This window comes from Camelina sativa, chromosome 17 (assembly GCF_030686135.1).
Source record: "Camelina sativa cultivar CO46 ecotype springtype chromosome 17, ASM3068613v1".
Taxonomy (NCBI): Eukaryota; Viridiplantae; Streptophyta; class Magnoliopsida; order Brassicales; family Brassicaceae; genus Camelina; species Camelina sativa.
Genome location: NC_141896.1, coordinates 13,256,919 through 13,274,702, shown reverse-complemented (window position 1 = coordinate 13,274,702; position 17,784 = coordinate 13,256,919). Strand labels below are relative to the sequence as shown.

Below are 17,784 nucleotides of genomic sequence, written 5' to 3'. Positions count from 1 at the left end.
TCCTCAGTGACGTTGGAACTCCCTGTCTGGGAGGCAATGTTTTCTCACTTTTCACGTAATTGCGTTTGCAAACACCTTGGGGGTTCTGAACAGCTTTCCCTGGGAATTGGCCAGACTTTGGTGCAGAAGTAGAAGCAAATTAGCCTTCCATATACCTTTTCATCGAATTCAGAGCTTCAAATTTGACGTTCAGATCATTGTAGGAACATTCCATCCTCTGACTAAGGTCAGCAAACTTCTTAGCAGTATCCATAGAACCGCTAGCTTGACCTTGAAGAAGTTGTTGCATCATTTGCTTCATTTCTTGATCTGGGGCTTGAGTAGGCTGAACTGGTTGAGGGCGGAATCCTGGCGGTGGTCCTGAGGGAGCTTGCTTGGTAACCCTGCTGGAACTGTTGTTTTGGAGCGAATCCTGGATTGTAAGGCACAAAAGGTTTTTGTTGACCTTGTTGTTGTTGTTGAGGCGGGTACACCTGATCTTGGGATTCGACTTGTAGGGGTTGTAACCCTTGTTGTATCCACCCTGATTCTGGACATAGCTGATCTCCTCAGTCAGCTCACCCTCCCCATCTGGAACTTGGAAGGGTCATCCTCAGATACAAAGTGGATGCTCTTTTGCTGGCCTAGCAAGATACGGTCAAGCTTCTCATTGACATTTTTGAGGTCCTTCTTGTACTTCTCCTCAGATCCAGCGTCGCCGCGAACTGTGCGGTCATAGTCCTCATTGTAGTTGCCGTCATACTGAGCGAGATTCTCCACCAGTTGCCATCCTTCCTCAACGTCTTTGTTCAAAAAATTACCGTTAGAAGCAGTGTCAAGCAGCATACGTATCTTTGGTAGTACACCACGGTAGAGAGTGCTCAGCAGTGATTTGTTGCTGAATCCGTGATGTGGACACTGGCTATGGTAACTCTTGAAACGCTCCTAGGCTTCACAGATTGATTCTGAGCTCTTCTGAGTAAAGCTAGAAATCTCATTCCTAAGACGTGCTGTTCTGGAGTTGGAGAAGAAGTTGACCAAGAATGCTTTCTTGCAACCATCCCAAGTGGTGATTGATCCCTTGGAAGGTTTTTCTCCCATTGATGAGCTTTGTCTCTGATACAAGCCTCGGAAATCCACCAAGACAAGGCTGACAGACTCAAAAACTTAGAAGCTTAGGCGGAAGCGATTTGATGGAGAGTAACCGGTTTGATGCTGATTCCACAACACCGAGGGCTAGAGAATATGATCGAAGGGCTATTCCTCACAATGATCAGAGACTCTACACGAAACCTAAGTTGTTTGATTCCACAAACTACCTAGAACTCGCAAGAACAATGACTTGATTCAGAACACAAAATGTTGAAGCAAACTGAAATTTCTTATTAATCAAAAGCGTGTCTTGAAAAGTAAAACGTGATAGAGCTTATATAGAGGCTCAATTACAACATCTATATGCTGAAATAACGAAAGAAATCTCAACAATTAATGATAATTATGGTCTTTGAGAATTGAATGAGAATATCGGCCAAATCTGGAAAGTTGTAATGCACCTTAAGTCTTGATAACTTGAGGCCAAAGTTGTGGTTTCTTGGGACGTCTAGATACATTCTAGGAAGCTTCTGGATGGTCTTGAGAGTCTCACAAAGGCACAACAATGAATAAGGAAAAAGTCGTTGTGTCATAAAGACAAACAGATCCAAATAAGGAAAGTTGCACTTTAACTTGATCCGCCTAATCAAGTGAGGTGGGGTGCATCCTAATATGTGTGGTGAAGTCTCCAAGTGATATAGGGCCTGACTGGTTCAAACGCTGCAGTTGCGGGAGATTGCGGAAGCGGGCGATTGCGGTTTCAAGCATTATTAAGTGTTTAGGACGACTGGTTTAGCGGTTTAAAATTGGTGCGTTTGCGGGAGGTTTATGACTGGTTGACCAGTGGGTGCAATTGTAACGCCTCCAAACCGTGCTATGGCCTCCCCGGCCACGGCACAGCCGAAGACGCTACTATGGGAACGTTCGACAAAGGTCCGGCCGAGTGCAAGAACAAATCAAGCCCTTCGGCCAGGCCCTCGGCGAGGTTCCCGACCACACGACACGTCCTTACGGCTTTGCAACCTTACAGACACGCCGTGTGTTGAGCCGACTCGGACTAAGTCTATATCAGTACGACATCGCTCGATTAAAAAGAAAATCCGAATGCATTAAAACTTTAAAGAGTTACTTCAACCGATTACACATAAAGGTTCACTAGGCTTAGAGCCAAAGTTTGGTTCGCAAACGACATACTTTTAATTTTACAATAGACACCAAAAAGAAATCTACTCCGGAGCCCTATCGTTCACCACACCCTCTAGTTCCCTCTAGGGTCACCTGCAGGACAACAATATTATCATAAGTAATCTAAGATTAATTAGTGAGCTCAGGGTTCCTGCAGAGAAATGAATCCCAACCCCAAATTCCCAAACAGTCAATATGAATGCAATTACAACAACTTGCGAACATGACTAAGCAACATGCAAGCATGGATAAACAACATGCAGGCATAAGCTATCCTTAAGCAAGTAAGCGATCAATAAGCAAGCAAAACGCAATCTCAACCACCAGAGATAACATGCGGAAGCCAAACAAGCTTGCGAATCCTTCGAACAACAATCGCTAAACATGCAACCACAAACAACAACATGCAATAACATGCAACCGCAAACAACAACATGCATTAACATGCAACCACAAACTTGAAATAAAACAACAGTTTTAAACAAGTTTTAATTTATTTTGGGCCCGGCATGCATCCTTCTTCCCTAACCCCTCATGATTTCTCCAACCCGCAACCACAAAGGCAAGCGGTTGGATATCATTCATAACTACACCGTCGTGTACACAGCCTCGGTCAAGGTAGCGAACCTAGTAACCTCCGAGCTCTTTGTGACCAACCCTGCACACGCACGACCATGGGTTGCATGTCGCGGCTGCATGTGGCACGGAATGGGATGGATCGCACTACCACATCTTACAACACTTAGCCGGAATTTCTCGCGGACTAAAACGTTTTAAGATCTCACCGAATATCTTACTTGAGTTTATATGGTTTTTAAACCCATATCCTTACCAACAACTCAACCAAATTTTTGCTCTCTGTTACTAGATCATTTCGATCTAGCAACTGGCACAACCTCACCATGCATGCATTTAAACAAGAAAACATAAAAGAACTTCAAGTAAATGCATCTACATGGAACATGCAAAGTCGCGCACTAGATGGAAGTTTTTAACTCTCCATCTAAGCCGATGCAAAATGTGCCTGAACTCACAGTAAACCGTCGACGAATGACCTTCTTTGATGAAGCTCTTCTCGCGGCTACTCGGATCTCTCCCTTGGTTAGAATCGATTTCCTTATCGATCTAACGTTGATGGTCTTGGTCGATAGTCTTAGTCTTGCGTCTCTCTCTTTCTCGCAACACCCACTCTCTTTCTCTTCTTCTTTCTTCTCTCTCGCTTGCTTTCTCTCTCAATTTTCTCAACTTACCCCTTCTTTGCTCTTCCGAAAATGAGAAGAAAGCCAAGCTATTTATAGAGAGTTTTGGGCGGTGGAGGCAACCAATGAGAATCACATGCACTCTCTTCATTAGAGTGACACTCACACTTGGAAGCAAAATGAGAAGCCACCATGATTCCCACTTAAGATTTCTCACATTCTTTAATCCTCCACTACTTCTCCACTAAGCTTTTAGGATTAAAATAATCATCCCATTATCTCCACTAATTCTTTAAGAATTAAATAATTCTTCCATTATCTCCCACTAAGCTCCACTAAGCTCCATGATTAAAATAATCATCCCACTAAAATCTTAGACTTAAAAGATTTTTAGTGGTGAAAGGGGTCTCAACATGCTCGGTCGACTACCCGTCGGCCTTCGGCAACTCTCTCGGGTAAACTCGACAACTCCCCTCAGTGCTCACGGCACTCTCGGCAACACTCTTCAGCGCTCTCGGCGCTATCGGCAACTTCCTTTGGCGCTCTCGGCGCTATCGGCAAACTCGGCTCTCGACAACTTTTCGGATACTCGACAGCTTGCTCGAGTACTCGACACTTCTCTCGAGTACTCGATAGTTTCCTCGAGTACTCGACATATCCCTCGGGTACTCGACACTTTCCTCGAGTACTCGACACTTTCCTCGAGTACTCGGTACTCTCGGTGTTTCTCGGCGACTGCCGGACGAAGTGTCTCGGACGGTATGGGCGGTACGTCTCGGACGACTTGGCCAATTCTTGGTCCGTATAAATTTTCTCAGACTTTCCTTCATCAATCTTTCATCTTTCTCGGCCATCTTCTTTTCTCGGTCCCTTGGACTTGGTTTTGCCGAAGAAACTTTACCCCTTGGTGTGGGTCACTACATTCTCCCCCCCCCCCTTAATAGAATTCGTCCCGAATTCCATAGGGCTCTGACGGTCCTGCCTCATCTTCTTCAACAAATAACTGAGGATACTTGGCACGGATCCGGTCTTCATCCTCCCAAGTGGTGACTTTACGGTTCTGTTTTCCCCATAACACTTGGATTTGAGGAATACTTCTATTTTTCAACTTCCGAGTCCTCCTTTGCCCTATTCCAAACGGTCCTTCGGGGTATGTGAGATTTGGCTCCAACTCCTCGATAGGCTCAGGCACAATCATCCTAGGATCTGACACATGCTTCCGTAGTTGTGAAACGTGGAAGACTTTATGCAATCGCATAACCTCAGGCATTGATAACCGATAGGCTACCTCGCCAACTCTCTTCTCAATCCGGTATGGTCCGACAAACCTTACCGCAAGCTTCCCACTTTGCCAAAACGATCCTTCCCTTTTTGTGGTGCAACCTTCAAATACACCATGTCACCAACCTCAAACTCTACTTCTCGCCTCTTGCGATCTGCATACTTCTTCTGGCGGTCCTGCGCCTTCTTCATACTCTCACGGATGAATTTGATCTTCTCCGTCGTCTCATCAATCAACTTGTGATTGAAACAGGTTCGTTCTCCGACTTCGGTCCAACACAAAGGCGTTCTGCACGGCCTTCCATACATAGCTTCAAACGGCGACATGCCGGTACTCGAGTGATAACTATTGTTATACGCGAACTCCACCAATGGCAAATTCTTCTCCCAATCGGATGACCATTCTAGCGCACATAGTCGGATCATGTCCTCTATGGTGCGAATTGTCCTCTCCGTTTGCCCGTCAGTCTCTGGGTGAAATGAGGTGCTCATATGAACATCTGTTCCCAGCGCCCTCTGCAAATCTTGCCAGAATATTGATGCGAACTTTGGATCACGATCGGAAACAATATTCGCTGGCACTCCATGGAGCTTCAAAATCTCGTCTATGTACTTCTCAGCTAACACTGGTGCTTGGTCCCGTACTCCTTACTGAACCAAATGGGCTACCTTGGTTAATCGATCAACCACTACCCATACTGCATCATTGACTCGCCCCTTCCTTAATGGTAGTCCGGTTATGAAGTCCATTGAGATAGAGTCCCATTTCCAAGTTGGTATGGGCAAGTTGCGAAGCAATCCTGCTGGCACTTGATGCTCTACCTTGATCCTCTGACATGAGTCACATTGACTTACCCCACTTCGCCACTGCTATCTTCAATCCAGGCCAATGATAGTACCTACGCACATCCTTGTACATCTTGGTGCTTCCTGGATGTATACTCAACGCTGAGCTATGGGCAGCTCCTAATATCTCCTCGCGTAATCCGTTCCGGTCAGGTACGGTTACTCTCCCATTGAGAAGTAAAGTGTCATCATCCGCCAGATGATATCCACTAGCATTTGGTCCTTCTAAACCTTTCAACTCTTCGATGATCTTCTTCAGGTTCTCGTCTTTAGGTTGTTCTTCACGAATTCGATGTAGTAGGCTCGCTTGGGTTACAGCCTGTAAACCCAACGGCTCACCAGATTCTCCTTCCAAGGCTAAAAGCCTTACTTTCTTCAATTCCTCAGCTAACGACTCCATGTCCTTCTCGACATCAATTTGTGCTTTTCTCCGGCTTAGCGCATCCGCTACTACGTTCGCTTTGCCTGGGTGATAATGGATTTTTAAGTCGTAATCGGCTACGAACTCCATCCATCTCCTCTGGCGCAAATTAAGATCCGGTTGCGTGAACAAGTACTTAAGACTTTGGTGGTCTGTAAATACCTGAACAGCTTCTCCATACAAATACGATCTCCAAATCCTCAATGCAAACACCACAGCTGCCATCTCCAGGTCATGTGTGGGGTAGTTCTCCTCATGCTTCCTTAACTGTCTAGAGGCATAGGCAATCACCCTATCCCCTTGCATCATCACACATCCAACTCCAACTCTTGATGCGTCTGTAAACACAGGATATGGTTAGTTTGGCTCGGGCAGGGCTAACACCGGCGCAGGTTGTCAGCGCTCCCTTTAACTTTCTGAAAGCCTCTTTCACTTTCTCACTCCATATGAAAGGTACTCCTTTCCCGGTAAGTCGCGTCAACGGCTTCGCAATTGACGAAAACCCCTTTACGAATTTCCGGTAATAGCCCGCAAGGCCTAAGAAACTCCTAACTTCCGATGCGGTCGTTGGCTTTGGCCAATCTTATATTGCGGCTATCTTTTCTGGGTCTGCGGACACACCTTGCTCCGACACTCGGTGTCCTAGAAATCCAATCTCCCTTTGCCAGAACTTGCACTTGCTAAACTTCACGAATAGCTTCGTTTCCCTTAACCTCTCCAAGACTTTCTTTAAGTGTTCCGCGTGCTCCTCTGCACTCTTGGAGTATATCAGGATGTCATCGATAAAGATGATCACAAATCAATCCAGATAGTCGTGGAAAACCTCATTCATTAACCGCATGAATGCCGCTGGTACATTGGTAAGTCCAAACGGCATCACTACGAACTCATACTGGCCATATCTTGTTTCAAACGCCGTCTCCATCACATCTTGTTCCGCAATTGAGATTTGATGATAGCCAGAGGCTAAATCAATCTTTGAAAACCAATTTGCTCCCCGCAACTGGTCTAACAGCTCATCAATCCTTAGCAATGGATACTTGTCCTTTATAGTTATGTTATTGATACCTCGGTAATCAATACATAACCGCATGCTTCCGTCCTTCTTCTTGGCGAACAGCACTGGGGCTCCCCATTGCGACGAACTTGGTCTTATAAAACCCTTCTCTAACAAGTCCTCTAGCTGAGTCTTGAGTTCGGCCAACTCGGCTGGTGCCATACGTTACGGTGCCTTAGCAATTGGGGTAGCTCCGGGCTCCAAATTTATGGTAAACGGATGGCTCCTAGGTGGAGGCAATCCTTCCAATGGCCTAAACACGTCTCCAAAGTCCTTGACTATGGAAATATCCTCAACTCCCATGCCTTCTCTGTCATCTCCTCCCATGGCGGTTAGAGTGACTAAATAGACTTCATCCTCCTCACTCGCTCTTCCAATCCTTGCTGCCGATGCGAAGTATACCGTTTTACTCGGGCTGATCCCGTTGAAAACTAGAGGGGTCCTCCCTCCATTTTCAAATATGATTCTACTCCTACTGCAGTCTATATGGGCTTGGTGTTCCGATAACCAATCCATTCCCAAAATAGCATCAAACCTATCCAATGGCATCACCAAAGGATTTACCGGGAGGTTCGTATCATGCAAGACTATTGACACTTCCTTGACCCATCTTGTTGTCTTTAACGGCGGCTGATTACCAGCAGTGTAGACATTAATGTTCACCTCTTCCTCCTCACACAAGTCTCCAAACTTGTCAACCACTTCAGGAGTCACAAAACTATTGGACGCTCCCGAATCGAACAGTACATGTGTGGGGTTACCACCAACAAGTAATGTTCCTAAATGCAAAGCAAATATAACAAAATGCAATGCTAAACTGATCACACAACCTCACAAGCAACACAAAACAACCATGACAATCAAAAGGGAGTTAGAACCCAATCAAACCTGTTATAGGGCCCTTCGCGGCCTGTTGAGGTTTAGATGGCTCTAATCCTAAAGCAAAAACATTTGCTGGGGTTGCTTGCTTCTTCGCTGGGGGTTCCTTCACTTGGCTCACTGCCTGGGCACGGTTCGTAGTTTGGGCGTTCGGTTTGGCCGGCCTTGATGGACATGAGTTTGCATAATGTCCTAACTCGCCACAGAAGAAACATGTGACGGTTGGGAAATTGTTACTCTTCGTTTCCTCGATAGTCGGACAGGCTCGAGCGAAATGTCCAACTTGTCCGTACACATAGCATCCCCTCGGATCCATGTTGCTCACATTGCGCCCTCCTTGGCTAACATTCATCTTAACCTTCCCACGGCCTGCGCCCCAATTCCGTCCTGCAACTTGTTTCACCTTACGGGTGTTCACAATCTTAGTCTGCTGGACTGGTTCCTTCTTTTTCTCTCAAACGGTGATCTCCTTCTCCGTCTCAATAGCTTCCTCTACACTTACCGCTCTTTCCTCCACTTCCGCGACACTACGGTATGTCACAGCAAGCAACCTTCCGCTAATCTCTGGCCTGAGTCCATTAAAGAATCTCCGGGCCATAGCTAGTTCATCATCATTTCCTTGGTACAAGTACCTTCGAAGTCTTGTAAATATCCTCCCGTACGCTCGAACAGTCGTTTCACCTTGTTCTAACTGCGAAAACTGACTCTCCAGTCGGTCACGTGACTCTGGCGGGAAGTACTTTAACTCAAACTCCCGCTTAAAGATTCCCCACGTTATGGTCTGGTATCGATAACGAGAAACTAAGATGTCCCACCATGCCTTAGCATCTTCTTCCAAGAAAGAAACTGCTACCGGTCTCTTAAACTCTTCTGGACACTTGGTCATCTCAAAATTATTCTCCAAGTCTTTTATTCATGCGTCTGCTAACACCACATTCGGGTCTCCTTTGAACTTACGAAATCCTAAGTTCCGTAACAACATCACTCGTTTGAGAAACTGATCGGATGGATCTTCTGCTACACGGTTTGCTTGGTCTTGTTGCTGTTGTTGGATCATATGGTTCAAGAGGTCTTGGACCATCTTAAGTGTCTGCTGGGACTCCGGCACCTGCTGCTCACTCGGTCCTTCTCCATGCGTCTGGTCTCCCCTTGGCATGTTGTGAGTTGGATAGGCGGCATACGGTCCAAACGGCAAAAACCGCAGCGGGTACATACTCTCCGGTGTACTAAAATGATTCGAACTTAGTGGTGTGTAACTGGGCGTCGCACCAGGTACATTCCAATCCGGCATAAACATGCTCGGCCCATACATGTCTGGGAACGACTCTTCCCCTTGCGCATCATTAAATTGCGAACCCCATTCCTCCGGAGCAAACTGTTGACTTGAACCCCTCCCCGTGCCCGGCGAATGGTACGTCGACCTAGACCTTTCGGATCCTTCAGGAGACATCTGCATCCACGATCAACAAAGGGTTTACTTAATCCCATATAACCCTAAGTGATGAACGGATTATCCTAAGTGTCTATTGTGACCATTTGACTCGATAAATCGTTTGAAAACGCGAGTCGTATACAGCATCATAACCATGCTCTGATACCACCGTTGTAACGCCCCCGAACCATGCTATGGCCTCCCTGGCCACGGCATAGCCGAAGATGCTACTATGGGAACGTTCGACAAAGGTCCGGCCGAGTGCAAGAATGAAGCCCTTCGGCCAGGCCCTCGGTGAGGTTCCCAACCACACGACACGTCCTTACGGCTTTGTAACCTTACAGACACGCCGTGTGTTGAGCCGACTCGGACTAAGTCTATATCAGTACGACATCGCTCGATTAAAAAGAAAATCCGAATGCATTAAAACGTTAAAGAGTTACTTCAACCGATTACACATAAAGGTTCACTAGGCTTAGAGCCAAAGTTTGGTTCGCAAACGACATACTTTGAATTTTACAATAGACACCAAAAAGAAATCTACTCCGGAGTCCTATCGTTCACCACGCCCTCTAGTTCCCTCTAGGGTCACCTGCAGGACAACAATATTATCATAAGTAATCTAAGATTACTTAGTGAGCTCAGGGTTCCTGCAGAGAAATGAATCCCAACCCCAAATTCCCAAACAGTCAATATGAACGCAATTACAACAACTTGCGAACATGACTAAGCAACATGCAAGCATGGATAAACAACATGCAGGCATAAGCTATCCTTAAGCAAGTAAGCGATCAATAAGCAAGCAAAACGCAATCTCAACCACCAGAGATAACATGCGGAAGCCAAACAAGCTTGCGAATCCTTCGAACAACAATCGCTAAACATGCAACCACAAACAACAACATGCAATAACATGCAACCGCAAACAACAACATGCATTAACATGCAACCATAAACTTGAAATAAAACAACAGTTTTAAACAAGTTTTAATTTATTTTGGGCCCGGCATGCATCCTTCTTCCCTAACCCCTCATGATTTCTCCAACCCGCAACCACAAAGGCAAGCGGTTGGATATCATTCATAACTACACCGTCGTGTAGACAGCCTCGGCCAAGGTAGCGAACCTAGTAACCTCCGAGCTCTTTGTGACCAACCCTGCACACGCACGACCATGGGTTGCATGTCGCGGCTGCATGTGGCACGGAATGGGATGGATCGCACTACCACATCTTACAACACTTAGCCGGAATTTCTCGCGGACTAAAACGTTTTAAGATCTCACCGAATATCTTACTTGAGTTTATATGGTTTTTAAACCCATATCCTTACCAACAACTCAACCAAATTTTTGCTCTCTGTTACTAGATCATTTCGATCTAGCAACTGGCACAACCTCACCATGCATGCATTTAAACAAGAAAACATAAAAGAACTTCAAGTAAATGCATCTACATGGAACATGCAAAGTCGCGCACTAGATGGAAGTTTTTAACTCTCCATCTAAGCCGGTGCAAAATGTGCCTGAACTCACAGTAAACCGTCGACGAATGACCTTCTTTGATGAAGCTCTTCTCGCGGCTACTCGGATCTCTCCCTTGGTTAGAATCGATTTCCTTATCGATCTAACGTTGATGGTCTTGGTCGATAGTCTTAGTCTTGCGTCTCTCTCTTTCTCGCAACACCCACTCTCTTTCTCTTCTTCTTTCTTCTCTCTCGCTTGCTTTCTCTCTCAATTTTCTCAACTTACCCCTTCTTTGCTCTTCCGAAAATGAGAAGAAAGCCAAGCTATTTATAGAGAGTTTTGGGCGGTGGAGGCAACCAATGAGAATCACATGCACTCTCTTCATGAGAGTGACACTCACACTTGGAAGCAAAATGAGAAGCCACCATGAAAGGGGTCTCAACATGCTCGGTCGACTACCCGTCGGCCTTCGGTAACTCTCTCGGGTAAACTCGACAACTCCCCTCAGTGCTCACGGCACTCTCGGCAACACTCTTCGGCGCTCTCGGCGCTATCGGCAACTTCCTTTGGCGCTCTCGGCGCTATCGGCAAACTCGGCTCTCGACAACTTTTCGGATACTCGACAGCTTGCTCGAGTACTCGATACTTCTCTCGAGTACTCGACAGTTTCCTCGAGTACTCGACATCTCCCTCGGGTACTCGACACTTTCCTCGAGTACTCGACACTTTCCTCGAGTACTCGATACTCTCGGCGTTTCTCGGCGACTGCCAGACGAAGCGTCTCGGACGGTACGGGCGGTACGTCTCGGATGACTCGGCCAATTCTTGGTCCTTATAAATTTTCTCGGACTTTCCTTCATCAATCTTTCATCTTTCTTGGCCATCTTCTTTTCTCGGTCCCTTGGACTTGGTTTTGCCGAAGAAACTTTACCCCTTGGTGAGGGTCACTACAGCAATAGCGGTTGGAACATAATAAATGTGATATATAATATATAAATGTTTAAAAACACCAAAATTTTTATTAAACTTGATTTATAATTAAAATTTATTAAAAAATACTAAAATAATTATTAAAAAAACAAATACATTTTATATTGAAATACTTATTCCTTTATGCATTTGACTTTTCACCAAAAAATTAATCAAGTAATTTGATAAATGACAAAACATATGTTTTAGATCGTAGATCTTTTCTCTTTTCACTTTTCTCTTAGATCGTGGGTTAGTAGTTGCGTCGGTAAGGAATGGTCAAGTGAGAGTTGAGAAGAGTCACTCGTGATTTGTTTTAATTTTTTCACAAATAATCTTATTTTCTTAAATTTCTGATGAAATATTATATTTATTTAGATTTTTTTGAACTTATGTGCGATATGCCATTAAATTTACATGAAGTTTTCCGGGTTATTGTTAATTGGAATATTATTTTCTTCTAATTATTTATTTTATAATCTCTGCAATCGTATCCGTAATTCATTTTCTCCCATCCTTTATAAGTAAAATGGTTAGATAGAAGATATAACAAAAAAAAAATTATTATCATTGATTTCTTTTAAATTTTTTTACCAAAAAAAAAAAGTTCCAACTGCAATCGCCCGCAACCGCAAACGCTTGCGGGAAGCAGCTTTTGGAATTCAGTGGTTTAAAGCGGTTGGGAGCGTTTAGGAGCGATTGAGAGCGGTTTGTGTGATTGGTTCCAATCGCTAGGGAGAACCAGTCAACACCATAGAAGCTCTAGGATGCCAAGGGATGCTTTGGTTTGAGCCATTTATGGAAAGATCCATTTTGAGTGATAATTGACTTGTGGAAAGGTTCCCTGAACCATGTCTTGAACTAGCACGAAACAAGGGTGGCTTTCTATGATCATCTTCCATAGAATATGTGTAGGAAGATATGTGGAAGGATGTTGCCTCATTAAAAACCTTTCTAGGTAAACCCATTGGAAAAAACCCTAGAAAAGGGAAAAAGAGTGCAATGGTCCTACTCCAACGATGTGATCTTCTGGCTCGTTGAATGTCCGCATCACTTCTAGTTCCAGCGGTCAGCTCCAAATTATGTTTGTTACTGATTCTTCCACATATTGGAAGGATATGATAATTTTCCTTGACTGGTACAAGCTGGTTCTTTCCAAAAAGTACTTCAGGCAGTCTATCAGGACGTTCGTCAGGCTGTTCATCAAGCAAACTGTCAAGTAGTACTTCAGCCACTGCTTCAGCCGGTGATTCAGCTCCCGTTCTTACATCAGTCTCCCAGGGAGAATGGGAAGAGACGCAACTTGTAACAATCCTCACTCACCTCGTTGATTTTGGTGAGACTGCACAGACGGTCGAACTCGTCCCAATGGTCTAGTGGATCTTCCATAGGCAACCCGTGAAACTTGTTTCCTTGGATCATGGAGATCAGATTGCCTTTGATTTCGAAGCTGTTGTTCTGCACGACGGGAGGGACGATTCCAGCACGCTGAGTACAAGTGTTTGGTGCATCCCCAACACCAATGTTTCGCGGTCCCGAATTTGGTCCATTAGGTTGTTCCATAGTGATTGGTACAGGATGATCGTTGGAAGTACGAGCTTGTCGTGGTCGTTGCAACTGATTGATTTCGTCGATAACAGGAAGGAGATTCTGATGCCCTCTTGATCTGGTGTGCATGCAAGGTTGCAATCAACAGGTACCTGAGATGCAAGATAAACAAGCAGAAAACCAAAGCAAGTCAGTACCCAGAATTATAAGTGTAACAGAACTTAATCTTGCAACACTTGAAATCTTAAATGTAGCAAAACGAATCCCAAATGGCAACGATGCCAAATTGATACTAGGTTTTTTTGTGTGTCCTAGCAGGTTCAATTAACCTTGTGTAGTTGTAGTACTTAAGGTGTCAATCCAAATGGGATGTTGCTAACAATCAAGAAATCACAAGTCAAGCTAATTCAAAAAGAGTGTTTGTCTAACAATCCTAGAATGACCAGAATGCAAAACGGAAATGAGTTCTAGAACTAGAAACGAGAATGCATGACAAGAAGCAAAAATGAATGAAAACAGAAACGAGTCTAAGCATGAACTAAACAACAAGAAGCGAAACAGTCTTAGGAATGTAATAAAAATCAGAAAGATAGAAGTCCTAAGGATGGGAGTAATTGATGTTGGTGGAATATCCTAGTCTATAGAGTGTTTAACATGCCACAAGCAAACTATCCCTAAACAATGAACATCACTGGCTTAGCTAATCCAATCTCTTGACAAAAGCTACTCAGACTCAACCACTTCCAAACCTAGCTCTTGCTAGAGAAATATGATCGAGCATGGCATGACAAACAAGTTCATTCACGTCAACAAACATCCTAGACAACTAATCTCTTAGGCTAGGAACGTGAGTCTCTGGCACTAGTTAGTCAGACATTTCATCAAACACCTTCTGGGCGTGGGAATGTCTAAGACCTAGTTCCAATTGATCAGAGAGAAACTAGTATTTCTAACTCTAGTCCAGAATGGAATCATACAAATCAAAGCTTAAACACCCTGCCTCCTAAGATCATCCACCTAATCTTTTCCATCCTCAAGAACTCTAACACTATTCAGATCTAGAAATCATTGTCAACGATACAAACTCATAAAACATTGAATCAAACATCATTAGATAGATAAAAATGGGAAGAACAACTTTGTAGAAGAAATCAAATGCAAAAACTGAATAAAACTCAAAGATGTCGGATTACAAAGTCTAAGAACGTTTTTGGTGGCTAGGTAAAACCATAAGAAAATAACAAAAACGAGATAAAAGATGTCTTCAGCCAAGACTTAACAAAATGTAGTTATAGTAAAAACATGCAAATCCCTAAAACTTAAAACGACAAGGTGAAGAGTTGGTTTGGGAATCTCCTGAAGCGTGTAAGATGGAACGTCTTCCTGACATGTGCAAACGAGTCGGTGTGCGTCTAGTGGCTCGATCCACATGGCTCGAGTGAGGTCGAGTGATGCGTGGTGAGACTGGCTCGAGCGAGGTCGACTGGGTGGAGTGGAGGAGTGTTGGCTCGAACCAGAGTTGTGTTGGCTCGAGCTGGGTGTATACACATCCACTAAGACGATGATAACTCTTGAACCACACCTCCGATTGGCTTGAAATGAACGGCGTTGGAAAGATGACTCAATTCCTTACAACTTTGATGAAGACGTCGAAAGCTAAATCGCACTCGAGTGGAACAGCTCGAACGGGACGATCGAGCGGATGAGACTGGCTCGAGAGAGGGGCTCGATCGGGGTTGTGAGATTGGCTCGAGAGAGGGTTCCGGGAGTGTTGTAAGATTGGTTCGAGAGACGGTTCCGGGAGTGTTATGAGATTGGCTCGAGAGAGGGTTCCGGGAGTGTTGTGAGATTGGCTCGAGAGACGGTTCCAGGAGTGTTGTGAGATTGTCTCGAGAGACGGTTTCGGGAGTGTTGTGAGATTGGCTCGAGAAACGGTTTCAGGAGTGTTGTAAGATTGGCTCGAGAGACGGTTCTGGGAGTGTTGTGCAGCGGATGGGTCGAGCGATGCATTTCCGACGTCTCCTAGATATCTGAAATACTCCGAAATGCACAATGTATGCAAGGATGATGCAAGAACTACCTAGACTTTCAAAATACATAGAAAAGACTAGAAAATGAAGCAAAACAATGAGTTATCCTAGCTAAATGCATGATAAATATATGCTAGGGAGAGATAAAATATAGACATATCACTCCTCAAATCTTTTTATTACATTACACACTCACTCTTTCTATTTACTAAATAATAAAACTGTCCTTCACTTCTCTTGGCATTCATTTTGGGAAAAACAAACTTTCAGGTGAAATCCCCGAAAAATTCTTCGGGGGATGTATTGAAACCATGATTTTGGAAGATTTGATGGGATTTAGAAAATTTGGAATTTTGAAAGATTTTAGGGAAGTTGATATGATTTATTGTAAAAAAATTTCAAATCCCACATAAAACCATGAGATTTGGATTTCTCTATTTTTAACTAAACAAATCCCACCTAAATCCTCCAGAATCTCAAAAATCATTAAAATCAAAATCCACAAACTATTTTGAATAACAGTGGATTTTAAAGTAGATTTTTAAATCATCAGTTCAATAACAGTGGATTTTAATAGACTTTTTAAAATACATGATTGAATAACATAGGATTTGTAAGTTTCACACAAATCACTTAAAATGTCAAGTTGAATACACCCCCTTCAGCTCTAACATGACTTTGATCCATATGTAAGTCTCACTAATAGTACATATGAAACCTGATACTTTGCAAAAGTTGAGAGTAGTAAGTAACAAAGTGATGGCATTGTTGATTGTTTTATTGGTAGGCTATTTGATGGAAACCAATTCACGGGAAAAATCCCGGACAGCCTCAGCCTTGTTAAATTGTTGGCATTGTTGTAAGTGTTAACTAGTTTAGTGTGACATTCACTTATCTAAATTATTTTAGTAATCTCATACGCTCTGTTCATACGTACAGACGTCTCGACAGAAATAAATTAGTGGAGATATTCCTTCGAGTCTTAATAATCTGACAAATCTCAACGAATTGTAAATGAGCAACTAAAGCATTATTTTTGTATATATCAATGAAAGAAGTAAAATGAGTTTCTAGTTTGAATCCTATTCAGGTAATTGGCCAACAACAGATTAATGGGCAGTCTTCCAAATTTAGCTAGTTTGAACAGTCTCTACACATTGTAAGTTTCTCTTTTGCTGTGTAACTAACCATCACTACCCTTCTCAAACCCTTATTTTTCATTAATCTAGTTCCATTAATGATGTGATTGTAATGTCATAGAGATGTGAGCAATAATACTCTGGAATTCTCACTCATTCCATCATGGCTTTTGTCGTTACGCTCCCTGTCAACATTGTATGAACACCTCTCTAGATCTCTCTCTATATCTATATATATATATATATATGTGAGTACAGTTACAAAGAACAAATGGTCTTCTCTTTGACAGAAGGATGGAAGCGATACAACTTGAAGATCCAATACCAATCTTCCTCTTTAGCCCTACTGAACTACAAACTATGTAAGTAATACCTGAAAGTTTGATTGGTAGATCAAGTCGAAGTTGTGAAATTTGTAGTAATTGAGATGTCTTAATTTTATTTTGTTCACATTTGCAGTAACCTAAAGCGCAATGGTATAAACGAAACATTGAACTTTGGTACCAATTATAGCGAGCAGTTGGAGTTTGTGGATTTTCAAAGTAATGACATAACCCATTATAGACCAACATCTAGTAAACACATCCAAGTATTGTATGTATCTACTGGTTAAAAATTTAAATTAACAATTTTTGTAAGCTTTTCAACCTGTTACATATCTCTTTGATATTTCCACAGATTAGCAAACAATCCGGTGTGCACGGAGTTGGGGAACGTACTGCTCAATAGTCCAACACATAATTCTTCATTTTCAACTCTCCCAACAAATTGTGCTCCATGTGTTCAGAACAGGACACCGAGTCCCACATGCCAATGTGTGTATCCAATCACAAGAACACTCTTCTTCAGATCTCCTTCATTCTCAGGGTCACTCACAGTAAAACCGAAACTATATAATTGTTCCATATAACTCATTTGCATTTCCTTCTTTTTTTTCCCTTAGATGTTGGAGGTGCTTCAGAAGTAGGAAAGTCCAAGTCACTAAGCACCAGCGGTATCATCGAAATAGTATTTGGTGCTGTTGGGCTGCTGTTGTTAATTGCATTTGGGATATGGATTTCTCCTTGTTGTAAAAGAAAGAGAGCAGAAGAACAAAGGAAAGGGAGCAAGTGATAGAATTAATCATCAACAAGTCCGCGTTACAGAGACTGAGATAGAAACCGTTCGGGTAAAATCCCGCATTACAGAGTTATAAGTATGAATGTAAATGAGTTCTTATGATACATTCAAAAGAAGATATAACATAATCCTTCAAATTAATAA

The 17,784-nt window shown here is 43.3% G+C and overlaps 1 non-coding gene and 1 pseudogene across 1 annotated transcript; both read left to right on the top strand.

Annotated features, from left to right (window-relative positions):
- LOC147923645 (leucine-rich repeat receptor protein kinase HPCA1-like) overlaps positions 1–17,488 on the top strand; it is a 34,790-nt pseudogene extending 17,302 nt beyond the window's left edge.
- LOC147923646 (small nucleolar RNA R71) lies at positions 881–987 on the top strand. The gene has a single exon (XR_015587891.1). It is a non-coding gene; the product is annotated as a small nucleolar RNA R71 (small nucleolar RNA).
- Positions 17,489–17,784: the final 296 nt, after the last annotated feature.